At 44.3% G+C, this 6,327-nt stretch overlaps 1 long non-coding RNA gene across 1 annotated transcript; it reads right to left on the bottom strand.

Annotated features, from left to right (window-relative positions):
* Positions 1-5,085: 5,085 nt before the first annotated feature.
* On the bottom strand, positions 5,086-6,327 carry LOC144383157 (uncharacterized). Its single transcript, XR_013450578.1, has 3 exons — positions 5,930-6,327; positions 5,737-5,826; positions 5,086-5,642 (listed from the first exon to the last, which is right to left on the bottom strand). It is a non-coding gene; the product is annotated as an uncharacterized LOC144383157 (long non-coding RNA).

The following is a 6,327-nucleotide window of genomic DNA, read 5'->3' as shown; positions in this document are numbered from 1 at the left end:
TGCCTCCCGCTCACTCAGCCAGATTGTTCTTCCGCTTCCATGCCAGACTGTCCAGCGCTTGATTTCAGATGGATCTCCTGGGCCCGTTTTTTCAAAAAGGTTTAATCCAGAAAAAATTGATCGGGATTTAGTAATCCTTTTTTTGCTATCCGTGATCACGTAATCCATCTTACTGTTGAGCCAGTTTTTCAAAGCAACATCGGATTGGATCAATCTGATCCGGATACGAACTTTTCAGGATCACCGAATCTGGATAAACCAGTGCTCAAACAGGATAGGAAATCACAATGTAGAACTATAGATATGAAAAGAGCAACATGTAGAATAGCCAGTGTGGGGTCAATATAAGTTTATTTTTATTTGAAATGAAAACACACACATTTAAAAAAAACTAAATACAAGAAAAACGCCACTCCATCCTCTTCCAGCAGTCCGCTCATCTACAGCCTACAGACCTACAACACAAACACTGTACATTTGAGGATATTTATAGCTTTGATTTGGTCTGTGGTCCTCCTCTGGCCAGACACTATGGCATTCACATTTTCTGTGATTAAAATCCAAACATCATTTTTCTTTTTGTTGGTATCCTTAGCAGAAGTAAAACTTCCCACTAGTGTTCCATAATGGCACCGAACACCCTCTAGTAGTGCATTGGTTTCAGCAGCAGTGAAGTTACAGCTTCTTGAGTCCGTGGCTCCGTTGCTTTACTATAGTGAACATTGTTCATCAATTATAGGCCTTGGGTCCAATTGCCTCAATTGAACACAAGCCAAAACTAATCAGTTGTAATAGGTGTGTTTGAAAAGACCAATTACACAGCCATATAAATCAGCCTTTCTCAGAGGATTCACACAGAGGTGTTTTATTTATGGAGCTGCGGCCAAGATGGTGATACAGCGATTGGACAGGGTGCAATCACAAGCACTGAGGCTGTGTGTAGGAGCTATCAGGACCACTCCGGTAGTGGTGTTGCAGGTGGATACAGGGGAATTGCCATTGAGCTTGACGAGGGACAAGTCGGCGCTGGCGTATTGGGGCAGGCTGAAGGAGTGTGCTGAAAGCCACACAGCGGTTGTGACAACTAGGGAGTGTTGGGAGAGGGACAAGAGTAGTCTGAGGATGTATGAGTGGACAATTGGGCAGAAAGTGATAGAGTATGGCTTGGAGGGGATAGAGATAGGGCCGGCGACTGCATTGGGGCCTATCCCTCCCGTGGATGTTCCCGATGCCAAGAGTGGATGTAGGCATGATGGAGGAGGGAGTGGGGCAAGGGGGACGTGAGCGTGTGTGTGGAGAGGTATGTCTGTAAACGGTTTTATGGTTTTGTAAGGGTGTATACTGATGGATCTAAGGTAGTGAATGGTGGTAGAGTGGATGCAGGAGGGCATGTTCCTGAGTTCAGTGTGAATAGCTGTCGAGGAGTCACTAATATTGTGTCGGTGTACACAGCAGAGATGGTGGCTATGATCATTGGGTTGAGATGGGTGGAGGATGTGACACCATGTAGGGTGCTGATATGTTCAGACTCAGCTGCAGTGTTGAGCAGTTATGGATGGTAGGTCTGACAGGGAAGACCTATTGGCAGAATTGATGGGGAAATTGCTGGGGTTGGAGAGACAGGGAGTAGAGGTGAGGTTCTGCTGGATTCCTGCGCATGCTGGAGTGGAGGGTAATGAGGTGGCTGACATGGTGGCAAAGAGTGCTGTAAGGAGGACTGGGGTGGATGTAAGGGTGTCGTTAGGGCGCAGGGAGGTTAAGTCGTTGATACGGGAAGCAGGGATTGCGGAGTGGGAGAGACAGTGGGGTGAAGGTGGGATGCCCATCTGGGGTATAAATAGGTCAGTGAGGGAGGTTGTGGGAATGATGGGGTGTAGGAGGGAAGAGGTAGTGTGGAGTAGGTTAAGGTATGGGCACACAGGGTTGAATGGCACGCTGAGAGTGGTGGCAAAACATGACACAGGTTTGTGTGGTATATGTGAGGTGGTGGAAACGGTTGAGCATGTACTGTTTGTCCGTGGGAGGTATGATAAGAAGAGGGTGGTGTTGTATGGTAGTGTCAGGGAGACAAAGCGGGCTGGGACTTAGGTGGGGTGCTTGGGGGTGGAAAAGGGAAGGAGGCAGTAATGAAGGCAGTATTTTTCTCAGGAACACGGGGCTTTACAGAAGGATGTAGAAGGGAGGCCGTGACCGGCCTCACACTCCAGTGCAGTAGGTGGCGGTATATGCATCTTTAAGTTGGTTGCGATCTGCCATTAAACTAAAAGAAGAAGAAGATGATTCACAGAGAGACAGTGAAATGGCAGGTGTTTTCCACCGCCACCACCACTTTGCCAGGAGAGGATACCGTCAAAGGGTGTATGTTGAACATACCAAGCCACTGGAGCAATACACCACTGAGGAGCTGTATGTCCGGTTTCGCTTTGGGAAGACTGATCTAGAGTACCTTGTGAACCTTCTCAGGCCAAATCTTCAACACAGAACCCAAAAGGAGTCACGGTCTGTCTGTGGAAGACCAGATCCTCATTGCTCTCCGATTTTATTCATGTGGGATTTTCTATCAAGTTGTTGGTGACTATATGGGAGTAGTGAAATCAGTTGTGTGTGATGTGGTGAGAGATGTGTCAATGGTACTGGCCAGCCTGGTAAATGAATTTGTTTCTTTTCCAAAGGACAACCAGATTGCCCAGACCAAGCGCAGCTTCTTTCTTTTGGGGAATATGCTATTTGAGCAATCGACTGCACACATGTGCATATACAAGCACCTCGTGAGAATGAATGGGAGTTTATAAACAGAAAGGGGAGGCACAACATCAATGTCCAACTTCTGTGTGTGATGCTGACCTCATCATCACCAACTGCGTTGTCAAGTGGCATGGGTCTGTCTATGATGCACGCATCCTGAGGGAGAGCGCTTTATATAGAGACCTCCAAACCAACCGACCGGATGGCATAATATTAGGAGACCGTGCCTACCCACTCCTACCATGGCTGATGACTCCTTTTCTAACAGCAAATACACCGGCGCAGGCACGCTTCAACTCTGCTCATTGCAGAGCAAGATGTGCAATTGAGCGTTTAAATGGAGTTCTTAAGAGACGCTTTGCATGCCTTAACTACCTGAGAGCGGAACCACAGAAAGCATGCAACATAATCCTTGCCTGTATTGTCTTGCACAACATCGCTACTAAGCGCAATGTCCCACTCTGTGCTGACAATGATGCACCTGAGCCCCTTGGAGACCCTAACCAACCTCCTGCATTCTATCGAATGCCGTTTTAGTCAAAATTAAATAAATGAATAAATACGTAAATACATGAAATATGCATTTGAAATACATTGTGAAATAAATAAATGAGGCAATAAATACATGCCACTTTTCATTTCATGGTACTTTTATTTCATAATGCCGTTTTACATATCACGTTCTTATATGCAAATCAGGGGGCGTGGCTACATTTAACATTCAGAACAGGCAACAGAGCCGTGTGCAAAAGAAGGCTGGCTAAGGGACGTGAGATTAGTGCTGATTAGCGCTGGCATTATGAAATAAAAGTACCATGAAATAATTAAATGTATTTAATATTTATGTATTTATTGCCTTATTTATTTCAAATGCATATTTCATGTATTTACGTATTTATTAATTTATTTAATTTGGACTAAAACCGCATTCCATAGCATTCTGCCAGAACGAGCAAACAGGACGTGCAACAAGGGACGCAATAGTTACACTATTTCTGATTTGGATTTGTTTTGGATTTCAAAAATCAGTGATTGTCATTCTTTGCACTTTTTTGGTTAATCTGTGATCATTTCATGCATCACTAATAAATATTCTAAAAACAAATATTTAAATATATATATCAATTAGTGACAGAATAAAATGTATTGTTTTTGGTCAATTTTGACAGCTGTTTGGGGGATTATTTTATGAGGCCAAACTCTTTCTACTTTGCTGTAGGCCTATACTGAAAGGCTGAATTTGTTAAAGCCTACCTAATCACTGTACCCTGACGGATGAACAAATACAATTAAAACCTAATGAATAAATAGGATATCTTTTAAGATACTGCATGATCAAAGTGATCCAAATCCTACAAAAAAGTTCTGAAAAACCCAAACTAAAGGTTTGATCCGGATCAAAACCAAGATTGGACTACGTGATCTAATCCGATAATGTAATCCGTTTTTTCTTTTGAAAAATCCATTTTCAAGATTTGATCCAATCAGTTATCCAAAATCCTAGTGGATTACTTTTGAAAAACCGGGCCCGGGTGATCGACGGATCAACCCTCCCTGCCCCCGTTCAACCCGCCAGTCCCCGGTAAACCTACCCGCCCTTTGTCTTTCTGTTACTCTGCCTGATGTCTCCGAAGCTTTAAATAAAAGGTCAAATTATCCCTGGAGTCATGTGAGTGCATCTGGATCCAAACACGAACCTTTACAGTTCTCATTTACTCTGACTTGATTCCATTTAGGTTGCTGCAAAAAAATTGCTAAAACGCCAGAGAGGGTCTTTGGCTCTATCCTAACCTTTCAGGAGCAGATCTAGTATGCTGTTCAACCTTGTTTCCTAAAGTCAAGAGCTACACCCTAATAGGATATTTTTTGTCATGGAAGCTGTAATTTAGTCTAAACTTGACAGATTCAACTAGTTCCGATTTCTTCTGCTAGGCCACAATGAAACGGCGCCCTTCACACCTGTCCTAACATAACAGTACTCTTCAATAGAGTTCCTGTAGCTATTCAACCATTTACGTATCCACTGTTCTTTTGACACTGCATGAAAAGTGAGATTTTCGTCCCCGTAAATGCCCGGAAATCTCCGACAATTTCCGACAATTTGCAACCCGCGCACGTCGCGTTTGTCTGTGCCACAAATTGTCGGAAACGAACTATGACGTATGCGGAGAGCTGGCGGAGGTGCGACTGGCCCAAATTAGCATATGCATGCAGCGAAACCGCGGGTGGCCGAGCGGAGCGGGCTTGAATATCCTTACTCCTTATTGGATGAAACCACAACTTACTAACAAATGAAATCACTCGTGATTGGCAGCAAAACCACACCTGGGCAGGCCAGGCTTGAGTTTCCTTGTTCATGATTGGATGAAACCACAACTTTCAATCACTCGTGATTGGTTGGCAGATCTGTCGCTATTGGTCACCCGCCTCATTTTATTTATATATATTTATATATTCATATTATGCTGTATATTCATTTCATGGTTTTCCTATGCAGGCTACTACACTATTATTAGGATACCAACCAGGACATCAATGAATTTATAGAGAAAATGAACATTTGCCACATGTTTATGCAAAGAAAGAGCTTTATTAACAACATACAAACAACAACTACATACAAAGTGAGGATCTGCCCACACTTGGGTAAAGGCGGTTTAAAAACTACAGCTCAGTAAACTGTCCGTTTGCCTCCTCGGTGTTGTAGACCATCACTGGCGCCGTGTTTTCCGAGGCAGGTCTGTTGTGCAGGCGCCTCGTGTGTGTGGCGACCGTACAATCCACCCCGAGACCCCGCCAACAACGCCATCCTCTCCGTCCGACGTGAGCTCCACGGTGGCGGATTTCCAGCGTTCCACCTCGTCATCAGCCAGCGCACTTTGTCTCGATTCCAGCAGCTGTAAAAACAACAATGAATCAGTACTGTGCGATGCGTATGGACACAACACATCGATCAATGCACCTGAAACAAGTCAGCAAATAAACTCTGACCCTCTTTCTTCTCGCTCGACTCCGCGCTGAACTCCGCAATGAGTGTTCCGGCTGAACCTGAAGCTCCTGCACAATACGTCTCACAGGCGGCTGGAAAACAATAAAATGAGTGTGGTATGAATACAAAAAAAATCAAACGCAAGTCACAGTAACATTTAACAAGGAAGGAGAAACAGTAAACGGTGTCACTTACACACAATGACGTAGTCTAAATCTGGACTTTTCCCGGAGCAAATACGAGGTCACCGCCTCATTATGAGGCGAGATCAGTCTGTGAAAACAACATGTACAGTTATAATCGGTATCAATCCTATGGTATCTATACGTATATATTCCCTTATAGCGCAGAATGAAAGCATATTCTTTAAATCTGACCCTTGCTCCGGTTCGTGGCGCCTGTAGTTCGTCTCGGCGTTGTGAAGACGGCGCACCGCTTCCTGTAAACGACACGGCAAAGAAAATACACTTTAATAAAGCTGTTTCTGCTCACTTGTAAGGCTACTTAGCTTAGCTTGAGGCTACGCTACTTTTAGCTTAGCTTGCAGTCATTGAACGTATTCTTACCGCTATCTTGGGATTGTGCGCCTGTCT

This window comes from Gasterosteus aculeatus, chromosome 9 (assembly GCF_964276395.1).
Source record: "Gasterosteus aculeatus chromosome 9, fGasAcu3.hap1.1, whole genome shotgun sequence".
NCBI classification, from domain to species: Eukaryota; Metazoa; Chordata; class Actinopteri; order Perciformes; family Gasterosteidae; genus Gasterosteus; species Gasterosteus aculeatus.
This window is presented reverse-complemented; position numbering and strand designations above follow the sequence as displayed.